The sequence below is a fragment of the Ranitomeya variabilis genome, chromosome 1 (genome assembly GCF_051348905.1).
Source record: "Ranitomeya variabilis isolate aRanVar5 chromosome 1, aRanVar5.hap1, whole genome shotgun sequence".
NCBI lineage: Eukaryota > Metazoa > Chordata > Amphibia > Anura > Dendrobatidae > Ranitomeya > Ranitomeya variabilis.
The window spans coordinates 342,710,698-342,731,862 of NC_135232.1; positions in this window are offsets into that span (position 1 = coordinate 342,710,698).

Genomic DNA, 21,165 nt, shown 5'->3' on the forward strand with positions numbered 1-21,165 from the left:
TTGAAAGCCATTTAAAACAGTAAAAAACTGCACAAATGAAACAGGTAACAAGAAAAAATATATACAAAAAATATATAGAAGAAAGGCAACACTAGTGCCGCATACAGAATACAACCTGCTGAATAGCAGAGTAACACGGGGAGGGAGGAGGTGTGCCACAAGGTAACCAATAAGTACATATAAATACTATAAAATATTCATAGTGGCACACATCCAATAAGATGTCCAACAGCAATAGGATATTAACTCATAAGTAGAAAGCAGGTACAGGGGGACAATGAGTGTGCATGTAAGTAATAAGAAGATAAGGTGCCTCATGTAAAATACAATGTGGCAGAGGAGCCCTATGTATCTATAACACATGTGTGCAAGTATACCGGGAAGAATCCCATGAAACCATATGAGTAGAGCCGTATTATACTTACAAGGAGTGAAAGGTTGTGAGCACACGCAGAGTCCCACCCTGTAACGGTATGCGGAAAGAGGAGCCCCGACGCGCGTTTCGCAAATATTGCTTCCTCGGGGGGCGCTAGTGTAAAGGTGAAAATAGAGCTCTTTTTATACATATGCTCTCAGAGATAATGACGGCGCTGGTCCAGGCCCTGCGCCAACCGGAAGCGGCAGAGTCGGCGTCCGACGTCACTCTCAGGCGCCCCGCACTGACGCGCCAGTGGGAGGAGCCAGAGACGCGACGCCGTGAGGACGCGTATCCACGGCAACCAGCACACGCTGGCCAGGAGAAGCGCACAACCCTGAGAGCATGAAGGAGGAGGCGGCCGCACTGATGGGAAGTAAAAGAGAAAGCCTGTATATGGACGTACACATACCTGACCGGAAAGGTGATAATTGAAGAGAAAGTGAAAAAGGTAAAAAAAGGGAGAAGTGCACACAAGGACACCAACGGGGGTTACCTATGATTAAAGGAGAAGAAAAAAAAAACGTGTGACATAAACATACAGTGAGAGGGATATGCATAAGACATAAGTAGTGTGTAGTATACCCCTACCAATGACCATATAAAGCCAATATACCCCCCAAGCATACACATAGGATTGTACTGACAATGTGAACATGTATATGCAATACATGTGTATGTATAAATAAATAAAGATAGTAAATACAGATAGTAAATGTGATGAAATAAATACACAAAAGTACTGGTGAACATTATATAGAGATTATTGGATTCATACAATAGAAGCTACTGTACCAATACCTACAAAGTGCACAGTTTAAAAAAAGGAATATGTGCATTAGAGTAGCAAATAGGTAAATATACCCATATATGCGTATACTAGAATACATGTGCCATACAAAAATGTGCACAAAAAAGTGCATAATTAACCATAACGATAAATATGCAAATATAAAGTGCTAGTGCATACATAGTAATAAAAATAATACAATTGTAAAAATGCAGAGTGAGATACACGGTGCGCATTGGATCAAAAAAAAAAAAAAAAAAAAAATATATATATATTTTATAATGATATGCATATATGTTACTCTGCTATTCAGCAGGTTGTATTCTGTATGCGGCACTAGTGTTGCCTTTCTTCTATATATTTTTTGTATATATTTTTTCTTGTTACCTGTTTCATTTCTGCAGTTTTTTACTGTTTTAAATGGCTTTCAATAAATTGTTAATTTTAGCTTTGGTGTCCATCTTTTCTTTGGTGTACTGTAGAATAGTGTATGGGTAGGAAATGTAACCAAGCCAAATTTTTTAGTTTTTTGTACAGTTATATACCACCAAAATGTTACAGAAAGCACATAATAATCTATGATAGAGTAATCTAATCCAGAAATATTTTTCAATGCTTTTTGTAAGTTTTACATTCCACCGTAATGCAACAGTAACCGTTTGAATATGTATGGATGTCATTGAATTCATAAAAATGTTCTGAATTTAAATATTTTCAAAGGAAACTTTGTGTACTTATACACTCATAAATGAGTTGCAGAATGTGCAAAGCCAGTAAAAATTGTAAGGAGCGTCATCCATAGACCCCTAAAAGGCTACAGCTTGCATGTCTCATTCAAATATTTTAAAAGTGTAGTTGATGTACTCCTACATTCATAAAGGCTATGTACAAAGCCAGTAAAAAAATTATAAGCAGGATAATACAATTATCCTCTTCGTATTCACTTCTTCTCCTTCCTGAGGCTGGGGGCACTGCCTTCACCTTCTTTATGGAGCCCGATTGCCATGTGCCTGGGCTGTAAGTGACCTGGCTTCAGATACTGACTTATCCCCCAACATATAAATATGGACAAGAGCCCTCCTCACCTGCACCATCTGCTGCTCACACATAGGACGTGGGGAAGCCCAAGGACAGCACGATCTCTTGGGAGTGGTAGTAGACGCGTCTCGTGCCACCTCAAGGAGCTTCTCCCAGGCCTATTCATTCCTCAAGAAGGGTTCATCATGTTTCTTTCTAGGATCACACCCACTGCATACCAGCCATGTTGCCCTTCTATTTTGGGGAATGCGACCCTAGTTCCAGCCGTTGGCTCTGGTAGCCTTCGAGTTAAGTGTTCCTTCTCTGCTGCCTGATGTTTGAACGAGGTGTGATGACAGATCACAAACTATTCAGTGGACACCCTATTCCGCTGACAGACGTAAGTAACCACCACCAATTCTTGGTATCTTACGGCTGGCAGGCCTGAGAACATTTGTCCAGACATGATCCTGGTTCACCTCTTTGTGTCTCCCAATCAGCCTAGGCCCCACAGTTCGCTCACCAGTTCCTGAATCCTGGCTCTTCTTTCTGCAATTCCCAGGATCCCCAGCCATAAATGATACAGCCTGGGTTCGGACCTTGATGGGTCCAGCATATCAGCCAGATCAGGACAACAGGTTTCTGCCACCTCTGCTGTTGCACCAGCTTCCTCTGGCTCCGATATTCCTCTGGTCACTACCTCAGGACTCTCGCGTGCTTCTGCCATCTTTGTCACCCACTAAGCATGTTACATTGTATGGATGACTAATTGAATACTGTAAAAAAAATTAACACTTTTTTGGAGTGTTATAAACCACAGAAACATACCCAGATCAATAATACTGTACGGCTGAGAAATGTAACCCTACAACATTTTTAAACACTTTCAATCAGTTTTAAAAATCACAGAAATGTGCCCAGACCACGTAATACTGTATGGCGCTTTTTGAATACTCAGGTTTCCCATAGACTTACAGTACAGACCAAAAGTTTGCACACACCTTCTCATTTTAAGATTTTTCTGTATTTTCATGACTATGAAAATTGTACATTCACACTGAAGGCATCAAAACTATGAATTAACACATGTGGAATTATATACTTAACAAAAAAGTGTGAAACAACTGAAATTATATCTTATATTCTAGGTTCTTCAAAGTAGAAGGAGTTCCCTGAGATGCTTAGCACTTGTTGGCCTTTTTGCCTTCACAAGGTTTTCACTTCACAGGTGTGTCGTGTCAGGTTTAATAAGTGGAATTTCTTGCCTTATAAATGGGGTTGGGACCATCAGTTGTGTTGAGCAGAAGTCTGGTGGATACACAGCTGATAGTCCTACTGAATAGACTGTTAGAATTTGTATTATGGCAAGAAAAAAGCAGCTAAGTAAAGAAAAATGAGTGGCCATCATTACTTTAAGAAATGAAGGTCAGTCAGTCTGAAAAGTTGGGAAAACTTTGAAAGTGTCCCCAAGTGCAGTTGCAAAAACCATCAAACGCTACAAAGAAACTGGCTCACATGAGGACCGCCCCAGGAAAGGAAGACCAAGAGTCACCTCTGCTTCTGAGGATAAGTTTATCCGAGTCACCAGCCTCAGAAATCGCAGGTTAACAGCAGCTCAGATTAGAGACCAGGTCAATGCCACACAGAGTTCTAGCAGCAGACATATCTCTACAACAACTGTTAAAATGAGACTTTGTGCAGCAGGCCTTCATGGTAAAATATCTGCTAGGAAACCACTGCTAAGGACAGGCAACAAGCAGAAGAGACTTGTTTGGGCTAAAGAACACAAGGAATGGACATTAGACCAGTGGAAATCTGTGCTTTGGTCTGATGAGTCCAAATTTGAGATCTTTGGTTCCAACCACCGTGTCTTTGTGCGATGCAGAAAAGGTGAACGGATTGACTCTACATGCCTGGTTCCCACCGTGAAGCATGGAGGAGGAGGTGTGATGGTGTGGGGGTGCTTTGCTGGTGACACTGTTGGGTATTTATTCAAAATTGAAGGCATACTGAACCAGCATGGCTACCACAGCATCTTGCAGCGGCATGCTATTCCATCCGGTTTGCGTTTAGATGGACCATCATTTATTTTTCAACAGGACAATGACCCCAAACATACCTCCAGGTTGTGTAAGGGCTATTTGACCAAGAAGGAGAGTGATGGGATGCTACGCCAGATGACCTGGCCTCCACAATCACCAGACCTGAACCCAATCGAGATGGTTTGGTGTGAGCTGGATCGCAGAGTGAAGGCAAAAGGGCCAACAAGTGCTAAGCATCTCTGGGAACTCCTTCAAGATTGTTGGAAGACCATTCCCGGTGACTACCTCTTGAAGCTCATCAAGAGAATGCCAAGAGTGTGCAAAGCCGTCATCAAAGCAAAAGGTGGCTACTTTGAAGAACCTAGAATATAAGACATATTTTCAGTTGTTTCACACTTTTTTGTTAAGTATATAATTCCACATGTGTTAATTCATAGTTTTGATGCCTTCAGTGTGAATGTACAATTTTCATGGTCATGAAAATACAGAAAAATCTTTAAACGAGAAGGTGTGTCTAAACTCTTGGTCTGTACTGTACATTGGGCTCGTTGCTCGGGTCGAGTACCCAAGTATTTCAATTTTCTCGACCCGAGCAACGAGCACCTGAGCATTTTAGTGCTCGATCATCACTAATAAGTATAATAATTTTTTAACATATTTAACCCCTTTACCCCCAAGGGTGGTTTGCACGTTAATGACCAGGCCAATTTTTACAATTCCGACCACTGTCCCTTTATGAGGTTATAACTCTGGAATGCTTCAACGGATCCCGGTGATTCTGACAATGCTTTCTCGTGACATATTGTACTTCATGATAGTGGTAAAATTTCTTTGATATTACCTGCGTTTATTTGTGAAAAAAACTGAAATTTGGCGAAAATTTTGAAAATTTCGCAATTTTCCAACTTTGAATTTTTATGCAATTAAATCACAGAGATATGTCACACAAAATACTTAATATGTAACATTTCCTACATGTCTACTTTACATCAGCACAATTTTGGAACCAACATTTTTTTTTTTAAGGGAGTTATAAGGGTTAAAAGTTGACCAGCAATTTCTCATTTTTACAACACCATTTTTTTTTAGGGACCACATCTCATTTGAAGTCATTTTGAGGGGTCTATATGATAGAAAATAACCAAGTGTGACACCATTCTAAAAACTGCACCCCTCAAGGTGCTCAAAACCACATTCAAGAAGTTTATTAACCCTTCAGGTGTTTCACAGGAATTTTTGGAATGTTTAAATAAAAATGAACATTTAACTTTTTTTCACAAAAAATTTATTTCAGCTCCAATTTGTTTTATTTTACCAAGGGTAACAGGAGAAAACGGACCCCAACAGTTGTTGTACAATTTGTTCTGAGTACGCCGATACCCCATATGTGGGGGTAAACCACTGTTTGGGCGCATGGCAGAGCTCGGAAGGAGCGCCATGTGACTTTTCAATGCAAAATTGACAGGAATTGAGATGGGATGCCATGTTGTGTTTGGAGAGCCCCTGATGTGCCTAAACATTGAAACCCCCCACAAGTGACCCCATATTGGAAACTAGACCCCCCAAGGAACTTATCTAGATGTGTTGTGAGAACTTTGAACCCCCAAGTGTTTCACTAAAGTTTATAACACAGAGCCGTGAAAATAAAAAATCTTTTTTTTTCCACAAAAATTATTTTTTAGCCCCCAGTTTTGTATTTTTCCAAGGGTAACAGTTGAAATTGGACCCAAAAAGTTGTTGTCCAATTTGTCCTGAGTACGCTGATACCCTATATGTGGGGGGGAAACCACCGTTTGAGCGCATGGCAGAGCTCGGAAGGGAAGGAGCGTCATTTGGAATGCAGACTTAGGCTAGGTTCAGATTGCATTAGTGCAATCCGTTTAGCGCGAGCGCTAGCGGATTGCGCTAACGCAATGTCTTTTTCGGGGCCGCGTTCAGGGGTCGCGTTAACGTCCCCGCTCTCGCAGATCCCCGATCTGTGAGAGCGGGGAACGGATCTCTGGCGCGCCGCGGATGCTGCAAGCAGCGTCCGAGGCGCGCTACAAAAGACCGGCACATCGCTAGCGCGTGCCAAAAATGACACGCGCTAGCAATGCGCTCTAACATTGCCGGCAATGGGAGCGCTAACGGACGCGGTGCACGGCGTTAATTTCGCCGTGCAACGCTGTCCGTTAGCGCTATCCCATTAACGCAATGGGAACCTAGCCTAAGATGGATTGGTCTGCAGGCGTCACATTGCGTTTGCAGAGCCCCTAATGTACCTAAACAGTAGAAACCCCCCACAAGTGACCCCATATTGGAAACTAGACCCCCCAAGGAACTTATCTAGATGTGTTGTGAGAACTTTGAACCCCCAAGTGTTTCACTACAGTTTATTACACAGGGCCGTGAAAATAAAAAATCTTTTTTTTTCCACAAAATTTATTTTTTAGCCCCTAGTTTTATTTTTTCCCAAGGGTAACAGGAGAAATTGGACCCCAAAAGTTGTTGTCCAATGTGTCCTGAGTACGGTGATACCCCATATGTTGGAGTAAACCCGTTTGGGCGCACGGGAGAGCTCGGAAGGGAAGGAGCACCGTTTTACTTTTTCAACACAGAATTGGCTGGAATTGAGATCGGACGCCATGTCGCGTTTGGAGAGCCCCTGATGTGCCTAAACAGTGGAAACCCCCCAATTATAACTGAAACCCTAATCCAAACACATCCCTAAACCTACTCCCAATGGTAACCCTAACCACACCCCTAACCCTGACACACCCCTAACCCTAATCCCAACCCTATTTCCAACCGTAAATGTAATCCAAACCCTAACCCTAACTTTAGCCCCAACCCTAACCCTAACCCTAGCCCCAACCCTAGCCCTTTCCCTAACCCTAATGGGAAAATGGAAATAAATACATTTTTTTAATTTTTTGCTAACTAAGGGGGTGATGAAGGGGGTTTGATTTACTTTTATAGCGGGTTTTTAGCGGATTTTTATGATTGGCAGCCGTCACACTGAAAGATGCTTTTTATTGCAAAAAATATTTTTTGCGTTACCACATTTTGAGAGCTATAATTTTTCCATATTTTGGTTCACAGAGTCATTTGAGGTCTTGTTTTTTGCAGGACGAGTTGACGTTTTTATTGGTAACATTTTCGGGCACGTGACATTTTTTGATCGCTTTTTATTCCGTTTTTTGAGAGGCACAATTACCAAAAACCAGCTATTCATGAATTTCTTTTGGGGGAGGCGTTTATACCATTCCGCGTTTGGTAAAATGGATAAAGCAGTTTTATTCTTCGGGTCAGTACGATTACAGCGATATCTCATTTATATCTTTTTTTATGTTTTGGCGTTTTTATACGATAAAAACTATTATATAAAAAATAATTATTTTTGCATCGCTTTATTCTGAGGACTATAACTTTTTTATTTTTTCTTTGATGACGCTGTGTGGAGGCTCGTATTTTGCGGGACAAGATGACATTTTCAGTGGTATCATGGTTATTTATATCCGTCTTTTTGATCGCGTGTTATTGCACTTTTTGTTTGGCGGTATGATAATAAAGCGTTTTTTGCCTCGTTTTTTTATTTTTTACGGTGTTCACTGAAGGGGTTAACTAGTGGGAGAGTTTTATAGGTCGGGTCGTTACGGACGCGGCGATACTAAATATGTGTACTTTTATTGTTTTTTTTTATTTAGCTAAAGGAAAGTATTTATTGGAACAATATATATTTTTTTTTTTGAATTTTTTTTACACATGTGAATATTTTTTTTTTACACTATAACATTGCCCCAGGGGGGGACATCATGTTATAGTGTAAGATCGCTGATCTTACACTTTGCTGTGCACTGTCAGATCGGCGATCTGACATGCACAGCTCCTGGCTTCCCTGTGAAGCCATCTCCCTGCAGGACCCGCATGCCGCGGCCATTTTGCCTCCGGGCCTGCTGCAGCGAGGAGGAGGTAAGAGACCCTCCGGTTGTCTCAGGGAAGCCCGCAGGGAGCCTCCTCCCTGCGCGATGCTTCCCTATACCGCCGGAACGCAGCAATCATGTTTAATCGCAGTGTGGCGGGGGTTAATGTGCCGGGGCGGTCCGTGACCGCTCCTGGCACATAGTGCCGGATGTCAGCTGCGATAGTCAGCTGACACCCGGGCTGCGATCGGCCGCGCTCCCCCCGTGAGCGCGGCCGATCGCATATGACGTACTATCCCGTCGGTGGTCATACGGGCCCACCCCACCTTGACGGGATAGTACGTCTAATGTCAGAAAGGGGTTAAATTACCAAAATATTTAGTTACAAGGTTTCTGCAGCATTAACAGTATGTTGTATCATGGCACAACCCCTTTAAGAACCTCTAATGAAAATTGTGGCATTTTTTTTTTTAACGACCGCAGTGCAGAATGACAGAGATATTTTATTCCATCAAAATGATAATACTGGTCTCCTTGGAGGTTTATAAGTCAATTGGGTCGGTTGCTGCTGTTATGTAGATAATGTGCTTTAGATATAATTTGTCAGCAAGTTTTTGCTATTTAATCAGACAACAGCATAACGTATTGGCAGATAGCCTAATAAGTGACAAGTCCATGCAATTAGGCTATGTGCTGTAGTTTCAATACAATCAGTGCTTTATCAGCAGGAGATTATCACTGTTGGGCTAGGTGTGACCACAAACCAGACCAGCTAATCTGTATAACCCAGCCCCCACCGATTGGCAGCATGACAACAATGTACATCGAACACACAAAGCTGTCAATCTGGGATTTGGGCAGTACAGCTGAATTCTGACCATTGCTACAGCAAAGAAAACAGATTCTTTCAAAACTGCACCAAGCAGTCCAGTACATGATACATCACTGGAATCAGGGTGCGTATCCTTACAGCACACTGCTCTCGGATTACATAGCAAAAGCCTGAAGACAGATTCCCTAATTCCCTAAATTACAATTTAAATAATTCCAGTCTGATTTAGTAAGAACTGGCCTAAAAGTTGCATTGAATCAATACTCGCATCCCTTTCAGGGCGTTTCTCATTCTCTCGAATAGGGGAGATGGTGCAACCCTGTTTTATTACATGCTATGGGTGTTTGCGAATTAATCTGAGGAGACAGTGCTGAGAAGTTCCTGTACCCAATATCAGATGAACATTTGGGCTTCACTGTGGTACAAACTGACAAGCAATTGTATTACCTACTGCATTGTATGCAGTTAACATCAGATGAATGGAACAGAGCAAAAAGTTGCAATTAGTTGCAAGTGCATTGGGGTGGACCCTGCACTTACAGGTCTCCTACCTCTCACCCGCTGCCTGCACCTGTCTCTGACTGATAGGCGACTGAAACGTGGTGATTTTTAGCCCCAATTAGATGCATTTTAGTAATAGAAAAGTCACCAAAGGAGGACAACCTCTTGAATGTGGAGAAATACAGGCAGATACAAATCCATTATGCAATACCATCAGCGAGGTGTCCAACTCACACTAAATGTATTCTACAGCAGGACAGCATACAGTCAATGTCACCAAGAACAATCTTCTGCATAAGAAGAACAAGGCATCCTGGAAGTGATGATATGACTCCCATCATCATCATCATCATCATTAAGTCTATCTGGGATTTATATTAGGAGACTGAATAATTTGGGAAAGCCCACATCCACAGAAGGTATGTGGTTAATTCTCCAAGAGATTTAGAACAACCTCCCTGCCAAGTTCCTTCAAAAACTTTGTGCCTAGAGGAATTAATGACGTTTTGAAGACAAAGGGTGGTCACTAGTGTTGAGCGATACCGTCCGATACTTGAAAGTATCGGTATCGGAAAGTATCGGCCGATACCGGCAAAATATCGGATCCAATCCGATACCGATACCCGATACCAATACAAGTCAATGGGACGAAAATATCGGAATTAAAAGAAACCCTTTATACACTTGTAGGTTCATTCTACATGAAGGAAAACAACTAAGAATAATGTAGGATGTATTGGGGGACGTGGCGGAGATATTAAAGGCACAGAGGTTTAGCCCAATGTAATAGAATAGCAGGATTTTGCGTTTTTTTTTATGACGTTCGGCGTTAGAAAGAATTTGACTATGTTAATTTTTTTTTAATGTCAGATATTGATGTTTCACTGCTTCCACGCCCTTCACCTTTTTTTTTACTTCTCCCACGCTTTCTTCTTAATTATCCTCATCATCAGCTTCTTTGACATCAACTTCTTCACCTTATTCATCTTCTTCTTCATCTTCTACCTATTATTTTTTGGGTTACATTGTTCATATTGTTTTTAGTTTACTACTATCTTCATCATATTCTACTTCTTCATCATATTCTTATTTGTGACAGGCATTCCCGTAGTTGTTATCTATAAAAGTTTGAAGATTACACCTTCCGTTCTGCCTGTCACAAAACAGTTACATTTGTCCGCGTTCAGTTTGGCCTGCAGCATCAGGCTTTATCCAGGGGCACCACGAGGAGGAACGGACTCACCCCCATACACTGCTTAGTCTTCTTCTGCTTATAATTTACATAATATTTTTTGCTCTGATATTTTGTGTTATGCTTAATGTCCTTCTGCTCTTTGTTCTGCAGCCTCTTGTTCTTCTGCTTCTCGGTCTTCCAGGTCGTCGTCGTCTCCAGGGTCGTCGTCTCCGGGGTCGTCGTCATCGGGGTGGTCTCCGGGGTCGTCGTCATCGGGGTGGTCTTCAGGGTCATCGTCTCCAGGGTCGTCGTCATCACGGTGGTTGTCGTCTCTGGTGTCGTCGTCATCTTAGGGGTGGTCTTCCGGGTCATCGTGTTTAGTCTCTTGAACTTGGAAATGTAGCAGAAGGTACAAGAAGGCTGAGAAAATGCCGAGAACCAGCTGATGGAACTGGAACTCGGATGGCTACCCGAAGGTCCAAGAGCCAATGGAACTACCGAGGACCAGCTGACGTTACTGGAACCCGGTTACTAAGCAGGAGGTACCTGTGCTGAAAGCACTACCAAGGACCACCTGACGTTGGTGGAACTCAGATACCCAGAGGGAGGCACCTAAGCCAAAGGCTCTGCCCGGAACCAGCTGACGGTACTGGAACCAGGATGGGGAGCAGAAGGTACAAGAGCAAAAGACACTGCCGAGAACCAGCTGACGGTGCTGGAACCCGGATGGGTAGCCGAAGGTCCAAGAGCCAATGGAACTACCGAGGACCAGCTGACGTTACTGGAACCCGGTTACTAAGCAGGAGGTACCCGTGCCTGAAAGCACTACCAAGGACCACCTGACGTTGGTGGAACTCGGATACCAAAGGGAGGCACCTAAGCCAAAGGCTCTGCCCGGAACCAGCTGACGGTACTGGAACCAGGATGGGGAGCAGAAGGTCCAAGAGCAAGTGTCTGCGTGGCTTTTGCAGGACACGTTGCCGGCTGCACAGCAGGGGAACAGCTGGCGGTGCTGGACCCCACTGACACATTGGCTGGTGTTTTTCTCTGTGCAGCTAGCACATCTGGGCCCCAACTGGCGGTTTGTTAGAGCCCAGGGTCAGCAGGAGGAGGAGGAGCAGGAGCAGGGGGAGGGGAGTGTAGGCCGAAGCCTGCACTGGCGGCAGCTTTGGGTCTGTTGTGTCTGCGTGGCGGTCGCAGGACACGTTGCCGGCTACACAGCAGGGGAACAGCTGGCGGTGCTGGACCCCACTGACACATTGGCGAGGTGTTTGGCTCTGTGCAGCCAGCACTTCCGGACAGCAACTAGCGTTGTTGGAGCCCGGGCTCTGCAGGGGGAGCAGAGTGTAGGCCGAAGCCTACTTGAACCAATTTCAAAGGTAACCTTTAACCCCCCCTCAGGGGTTAGAAAGTAGAAGAGCCACAGCTTATGCAGCAGTAGTGCTGCACAAGTCAAAGGTTGCTCTTTTAATTTCGCTCCTTGCACACGCTGAATGAAACACGTATAACATTTAGCCCTTTATACAGTCAAACTGTGTTGGAGGCGCGAGTTCCCTTTGTAATGAGACGCAGCACAGATGTCAAGAATCCCACCTTGGTGCTGGGTGCAGCCTCCTGAGCGTTGTTATTTGCTGTACAGGAGTCTGCGCTGTCGTGTTATCCCCTGGCCTAGCGCTGTTAGCGCTGCCCATCTTCTGACATCATTTAATGTCGGCCGGTGCGGTTCGCGATGACCATGAATCCCAGCCCCGCAGTGTCTTAACATTGTAAAAACACTGCGGGGCTGGGATTCAGGGCCTGGCGCAGCACATATGTTGGCCTCTCACACTCGGGTCCTTACACCCGCTTCAGACTGTGCGGCGTCATCTGATCCCTTATCGCATGCCACGGCCATGAAGCCGCACAGTCCGAAGAAGGCGGAAGGAGAGGAGGGACAGGCGAACTGATGCACTGATCCTGCCCATCAATCACACCCTCGCAGTCCCAATAAATAAGACACCGAGGGGCGTTGTGTGGGTCAGGGCGGCCGCAGAGGCGCAGCCAGCCAAACAATGATGCCAGAAGACGGGCAGCGCTACCAAGGGGGTTGCAGCGTGTCATTACAAAGGAAAGTCACACCACCGGGACGGTTAAATGGTCACACAGAGGACACATTGCAGACGTGTTTTCAGTTCCACATGTGCGAGGAGAATACGTTTCTGAGCCACCTTGCACACATGCAGCATTACCGCTGTACAAGGTGGCTGGATAACGTAAAAACGCCTGGGGGAGGGGGGACAGGTTCCCTTCAATTTCAGTTCTTGTGTCTGCGTGGCTTTTGCAGGACACGTTGCCGGCTGCACAGCAGGGGAACAGCTGGCGGTGCTGGACCCCACTGACACATTGGCTGGTGTTTTTCTCTGTGCAGCTAGCACATCTGGGCCCCAACTGGCGGTTTGTTAGAGCCCAGGGTCAGCAGGAGGAGGAGGAGCAGGAGCAGGGGGAGGGGAGTGTAGGCCGAAGCCTGCACTGGCGGCAGCTTTGGGTCTGTTGTGTCTGCGTGGCGGTCGCAGGACACGTTGCCGGCTACACAGCAGGGGAACAGCTGGCGGTGCTGGACCCCACTGACACATTGGCGAGGTGTTTGGCTCTGTGCAGCCAGCACTTCCGGACAGCAACTAGCGGTGTTGGAGCCCGGGCTCTGCAGGGGGAGCAGAGTGTAGGCCGAAGCCTACTTGAACCAATTTCAAAGGTAACCTTTAACCCCCCCTCAGGGGTTAGAAAGTAGAAGAGCCACAGCTTATGCAGCAGTAGTGCTGCACAAGTCAAAGGTTGCTCTTTTAATTTCGCTCCTTGCACACGCTGAATGAAACACGTATAACATTTAGCCCTTTATACAGTCAAACTGTGTTGGAGGCGCGAGTTCCCTTTGTAATGAGACGCAGCACAGATGTCAAGAATCCCACCTTGGTGCTGGGTGCAGCCTCCTGAGCGTTGTTATTTGCTGTACAGGAGTCTGCGCTGTCGTGTTATCCCCTGGCCTAGCGCTGTTAGCGCTGCCCATCTTCTGACATCATTTAATGTCGGCCGGTGCGGTTCGCGATGACCATGAATCCCAGCCCCGCAGTGTCTTAACATTGTAAAAACACTGCGGGGCTGGGATTCAGGGCCTGGCGCAGCACATATGTTGGCCTCTCACACTCGGGTCCTTACACCCGCTTCAGACTGTGCGGCGTCATCTGATCCCTTATCGCATGCCACGGCCATGAAGCCGCACAGTCCGAAGAAGGCGGAAGGAGAGGAGGGACAGGCGAACTGATGCACTGATCCTGCCCATCAATCACACCCTCGCAGTCCCAATAAATAAGACACCGAGGGGCGTTGTGTGGGTCAGGGCGGCCGCAGAGGCGCAGCCAGCCAAACAATGATGCCAGAAGACGGGCAGCGCTACCAAGGGGGTTGCAGCGTGTCATTACAAAGGAAAGTCACACCACCGGGACGGTTAAATGGTCACACAGAGGACACATTGCAGACGTGTTTTCAGTTCCACATGTGCGAGGAGAATACGTTTCTGAGCCACCTTGCACACATGCAGCATTACCGCTGTACAAGGTGGCTGGATAACGTAAAAACGCCTGGGGGAGGGGGGACAGGTTCCCTTCAATTTCAGTTCTTGTGTCTGCGTGGCTTTTGCAGGACACGTTGCCGGCTGCACAGCAGGGGAACAGCTGGCGGTGCTGGACCCCACTGACACATTGGCTGGTGTTTTTCTCTGTGCAGCTAGCACATCTGGGCCCCAACTGGCGGTTTGTTAGAGCCCAGGGTCAGCAGGAGGAGGAGGAGCAGGAGCAGGGGGAGGGGAGTGTAGGCCGAAGCCTGCACTGGCGGCAGCTTTGGGTCTGTTGTGTCTGCGTGGCGGTCGCAGGACACGTTGCCGGCTACACAGCAGGGGAACAGCTGGCGGTGCTGGACCCCACTGACACATTGGCGAGGTGTTTGGCTCTGTGCAGCCAGCACTTCCGGACAGCAACTAGCGTTGTTGGAGCCCGGGCTCTGCAGGGGGAGCAGAGTGTAGGCCGAAGCCTACTTGAACCAATTTCAAAGGTAACCTTTAACCCCCCCTCAGGGGTTAGAAAGTAGAAGAGCCACAGCTTATGCAGCAGTAGTGCTGCACAAGTCAAAGGTTGCTCTTTTAATTTCGCTCCTTGCACACGCTGAATGAAACACGTATAACATTTAGCCCTTTATACAGTCAAACTGTGTTGGAGGCGCGAGTTCCCTTTGTAATGAGACGCAGCACAGATGTCAAGAATCCCACCTTGGTGCTGGGTGCAGCCTCCTGAGCGTTGTTATTTGCTGTACAGGAGTCTGCGCTGTCGTGTTATCCCCTGGCCTAGCGCTGTTAGCACTGCCCATCTTCTGACATCATTTAATGTCGGCCGGTGCGGTTCGCGATGACCATGAATCCCAGCCCCGCAGTGTCTTAACATTGTAAAAACACTGCGGGGCTGGGATTCAGGGCCTGGCGCAGCACATATGTTGGCCTCTCACACTCGGGTCCTTACACCCGCTTCAGACTGTGCGGCGTCATCTGATCCCTTATCGCATGCCACGGCCATGAAGCCGCACAGTCCGAAGAAGGCGGAAGGAGAGGAGGGACAGGCGAACTGATGCACTGATCCTGCCCATCAATCACACCCTCGCAGTCCCAATAAATAAGACACCGAGGGGCGTTGTGTGGGTCAGGGCGGCCGCAGAGGCGCAGCCAGCCAAACAATGATGCCAGAAGACGGGCAGCGCTACCAAGGGGGTTGCAGCGTGTCATTACAAAGGAAAGTCACACCACCGGGACGGTTAAATGGTCACACAGAGGACACATTGCAGACGTGTTTTCAGTTCCACATGTGCGAGGAGAATACGTTTCTGAGCCACCTTGCACACATGCAGCATTACCGCTGTACAAGGTGGCTGGATAACGTAAAAACGCCTGGGGGAGGGGGGACAGGTTCCCTTCAATTTCAGTTCTTGTGTCTGCGTGGCTTTTGCAGGACACGATGCCGGCTGCACAGCAGGGGAACAGCTGGCGGTGCTGAACCCCACTGACACATTGGCTGGTGTTTTTCTCTGTGCAGCTAGCAGTACCGGGCCCCAACTGGCGGTGTTAGAGCCCAGGGTCAGCAGGAGGAGCAGGGGGAGCGGAGTGTAGGCCGAAGCCTGCACTCGAGCAAGTTGAAAGGAAACCTTTAACCCCCCCCCCCCCAGGCGTTTGTAGCTGAAAGAGCCATTGTGTACAGCACTAATGCTGGAAAAGGTAAACTTAGCTCTTTTAATTATGGTCCTTGCACATGCGGAACCTAACAGTTATGAAATGTGTCCCCTCACAGCGTAAAACCGTCCGGTAGGTGGAACTTTCCTTTGTCGTGTGACGCAGCACAGCCATCATTTTTACCCCCTTGGCGCCGTGCGCCGCCTCCTCAGCGTTGTTTGAATCTGTCCCGGAGCCTGCGCTGTTAGGTTAGCCCTTGGCCATGCACACATTTTGCGCTGCCCGTCTTCTGACATCATTTGCTGTCAGGCTGGCTGCGCCTGTGCGGGTGCGCTGGCCGAGATCCCGCCTCGCAGTGTCGTCTAATGTAATCCCACCGCGGGCCTGTGATCCGTGCCCGTGCGCAGTGCATATCCTCGCCTCTCACTCCCCTCCCTACGGCTTTTTCAGACTGTGCGGTGTCACGGCCGTGGCATGCTATTAGGGACCAGCTGACATCGCACAGTCTGAAGAAGCCGTAGGGAGGGGAGTGAGAGGCGAGGATATGCACTGCGCACGGGCACGGATCACAGGCCCGCGGTGGGATTACATTAGACGACACTGCGAGGCGGGATCTCGGCCAGCGCACCCGCACAGGCGCAGCCAGCCTGACACCAAATGATGTCAGAAGACGGGCAGCGCAAAATGTGTGCATGGCCAAGGGCTAACCTAACAGCGCAGGCTCCGGGACAGATTCAAACAACGCTGAGGAGGCGGCGCACGGCGCCAAGGGGGTAAAAATGATGGCTGTGCTGCGTCACACGACAAAGGAAAGTTCCACCTACCGGACGGTTTTACGCTGTGATGGGACACATTTCATAACTGTTAGGTTCCGCATGTGCAAGGAGCACCACGAAAAGAGGCACTTTTTCCCTTTGCATCATTACTGCTGCACAAGGTGGCTCCTTCAGTAACAAACGCCTGGGGGGGGGGGGGACAGGTTCCCTTAAAGTAAACTTGTTGTGACTGCGTGGCGGTCGCAGTACACGTTGCCGTATACACAGCAGGGGAACAGCTGGCGGTGCTGAACCCCACTAACACATTGGCGAGGTGTTTGGCTCTGTGCGTACAGCACTTCTGGACGGCAACTGGCGGTGTTGGAGCCCAGGGACAGGTGGAGGAGGAGGAGGTTGGAGGTTGGAGGAGGTAGGAGGGATTGCCACACACACAGCAGGGGAACAGCTGACGTTACTGAACCCCAATAACAGAGGAGGGACTGTTGACTGTGCGTACAGCACTTCTGGACGGCAACTGGCGGTGTTGGAGCCCAGGGACAGGTGGAGGAGGAGGAGGTTGGAGGAGGTAGGAGGGATTGCCACACACACAGCAGGGGAACAGCTGACGTTACTGAACCCCAATAACAGAGGAGGGACTGTTGACTGTGCGTACAGCACTTCTGGACGGCAACTGGTGGTGTTGGAGCCCAGGGACAGGTGGAGGAGGAGGAGGTTGGAGGAGGTAGGAGGGATTGCCACACACACAGCAGGGGAACAGCTGACGTTACTGAACCCCAATAACAGAGGAGCGACTGTTGACTGTGCGTACAGCACTTCTGGACGGCAACTGGCGGTGTTGGAGCCCAGGGACAGGTGGAGGAGGAGGAGGTTGGAGGAGGTAGGAGGGATTGCCACACACACAGCAGGGGAACAGCTGACGTTACTGAACCCCAATAACAGAGGAGGGACTGTTGACTGTGCGTACAGCACTTCTGGACGGCAACTGGCGGTGTTGGAGCCCAGAGACAGGTGGAGGAGGAGGAGGTTGGAGGAGGTAGGAGGGATTGCCACACACACAGCAGGGGAACAGCTGACGTTACTGAACCCCAATAACAGAGGAGGGACTGTTGACTGTGCGTACAGCACTTCTGGACGGCAACTGGCGGTGTTGGAGCCCAGGGACAGGTGGAGGAGGAGGAGGTTGGAGGAGGTAGGAGGGATTGCCACACACACAGCAGGGGAACAGCTGACGTTACTGAACCCCAATAACAGAGGAGGGACTGTTGACTGTGCGTACAGCACTTCTGGACGGCAACTGGCGGTGTTGGAGCCCAGGGACAGGTGGAGGAGGAGGAGGTTGGAGGAGGTAGGAGGGATTGCCACACACACAGCAGGGGAACAGCTGACGTTACTGAACCCCAATAACAGAGGAGGGACTGTTGACTGTGCGTACAGCACTTCTGGATGGCAACTGGCGGTGTTGGAGCCCAGGGACAGGTGGAGGAGGAGGAGGTTGGAGGAGGTTGGAGGAGGTAGGAGGGATTGCCACACACACAGCAGGGGAACAGCTGACGTTACTGAACCCCAATAACAGAGGAGCGACTGTTGACTGTGCGTACAGCACTTCTGGACGGCAACTGGCGGTGTTGGAGCCCAGGGACAGGTGGAGGAGGAGGAGGTTGGAGGAGGTAGGAGGGATTGCCACACACACAGCAGGGGAACAGCTGACGTTACTGAACCCCAATAACAGAGGAGGGACTGTTGACTGTGCGTACAGCACTTCTGGACGGCAACTGGCGGTGTTGGAGCCCAGGGACAGGTGGAGGAGGAGGAGGTTGGAGGAGGTAGGAGGGATTGCCACACACACAGCAGGGGAACAGCTGACGTTACTGAACCCCAATAACAGAGGAGCGACTGTTGACTGTGCGTACAGCACTTCTGGACGGCAACTGGCGGTGTTGGAGCCCAGGGACAGGTGGAGGAGGAGGAGGTTGGAGGAGGTAGGAGGGATTGCCACACACACAGCAGGGGAACAGCTGACGTTACTGAACCCCAATAACAGAGGAGGGACTGTTGACTGTGCGTACAGCACTTCTGGACGGCAACTGGCGGTGTTGGAGCCCAGGGACAGGTGGAGGAGGAGGAGGTTGGAGGAGGTAGGAGGGATTGCCACACACACAGCAGGGGAACAGCTGACGTTACTGAACCCCAATAACAGAGGAGGGACTGTTGACTGTGCGTACAGCACTTCTGGACAGCAACTGGCGGTATTGGAGCCCAGGGACAGGTGGAGGAGGAGGAGGTTGGAGGAGGTAGGAGGGATTGCCACACACACAGCAGGGGAACAGCTGACGTTACTGAACCCCAATAACAGAGGAGCGACTGTTGACTGTGCGTACAGCACTTCTGGACGGCAACTGGCGGTGTTGGAGCCCAGGGACAGGTGGAGGAGGAGGAGGTTGGAGGAGGTAGGAGGGATTGCCACACACACAGCAGGGGAACAGCTGACGTTACTGAACCCCAATAACAGAGGAGGGACTGTTGACTGTGCGTACAGCACTTCTGGACGGCAACTGGCGGTGTTGGAGCCCAGGGACAGGTGGAGGAGGAGGAGGTTGGAGGAGGTTGGAGGAGGTAGGAGGGATTGCCACACACACAGCAGGGGAACAGCTGACGTTACTGAACCCCAATAACAGAGGAGCGACTGTTGACTGTGCGTACAGCACTTCTGGACGGCAACTGGCGGTGTTGGAGCCCAGGGACAGGTGGAGGAGGAGGAGGTTGGAGGAGGTAGGAGGGATTGCCACACACACAGCAGGGGAACAGCTGACGTTACTGAACCCCAATAACAGAGGAGCGACTGTTGACTGTGCGTACAGCACTTCTGGACGGCAACTGGCGGTGTTGGAGCCCAGGGACAGGTGGAGGAGGAGGAGGTTGGAGGAGGTAGGAGGGATTGCCACACACACAGCAGGGGAACAGCTGACGTTACTGAACCCCAATAACAGAGGAGCGACTGTTGACTGTGCGTACAGCACTTCTGGACGGCAACTGGCGGTGTTGGAGCCCAGGGACAGGTGGAGGAGGAGGAGGTTGGAGGAGGTAGGAGGGATTGCCACACACACAGCAGGGGAACAGCTGACGTTACTGAACCCCAATAACAGAGGAGGGACTGTTGACTGTGCGTACAGCACTTCTGGATGGCAACTGGCGGTGTTGGAGCCCAGGGACAGGTGGAGGAGGAGGAGGTTGGAGGAGGTAGGAGGGATTGCCACACACACAGCAGGGGAACAGCTGACGTTACTGAACCCCAATAACAGAGGAGGGACTGTTGACTGTGCGTACAGCACTTCTGGACGGCAACTGGCGGTGTTGGAGCCCAGGGACAGGTGGAGGAGGAGGAGGTTGGAGGAGGTAGGAGGGATTGCCACACACACAGCAGGGGAACAGCTGACGTTACTGAACCCCAATAACAGAGGAGGGACTGTTGACTGTGCGTACAGCACTTCTGGACGGCAACTGGCGGTGTTGGAGCCCAGGGACAGGTGGAGGAGGAGGAGGTTGGAGGAGGTAGGAGGGATTGCCACACACACAGCAGGGGAACAGCTGACGTTACTGAACCCCAATAACAGAGGAGGGACTGTTGACTGTGCGTACAGCACTTCTGGACGGCAACTGGCGGTGTTGGAGCCCAGGGACAGGTGGAGGAGGAGGAGGTTGGAGGAGGTAGGAGGGATTGCCACACACACAGCAGGGGAACAGCTGACGTTACTGAACCCCAATAACAGAGGAGCGACTGTTGACTGTGCGTACAGCACTTCTGGACGGCAACTGGCGGTGTTGGAGCCCAGGGACAGGTGGAGGAGGAGGAGGTTGGAGGAGGTAGGAGGGATTGCCACACACACAGCAGGGGAACAGCTGACGTTACTGAACCCCAATAACAGAGGAGGGACTGTTGACTGTGCGTACAGCACTTCTGGACGGCAACTGGCGGTGTTGGAGCCCAGGGACAGGTGGAGGAGGAGGAGGTTGGAGGAGGTTGGAGGAGGTAGGAGGGATTGCCACACACACAGCAGGGGAACAGCTGACGTTACTGAACCCCAATAACAGAGGAGCGACTGTTGACTGTGCGTACAGCACTTCTGGACGGCAACTGGCGGTGTTGGAGCCCAGGGACAGGTGGAGGAGGAGGAGGTTGGAGGAGGTAGGAGGGATTGCCACACACACAGCAGGGGAACAGCTGACGTTACTGAACCCCAATAACAGAGGAGCGACTGTTGACTGTGCGTACAGCACTTCTGGACGGCAACTGGCGGTGTTGGAGCCCAGGGACAGGTGGAAAAGCAGAGGAACACAATGTAGGCCGAAGCCTGAGAAAGTCGAAAGGGAACCTTTAACCCCCCCCCAAGGCGTTTGTAGCTGAAAGAGCCAGCTTGTGCAGCACAAAAGATGCAAAAGGAAAAGGTGGCTCTTTTCATTATGCTCCTTGCAA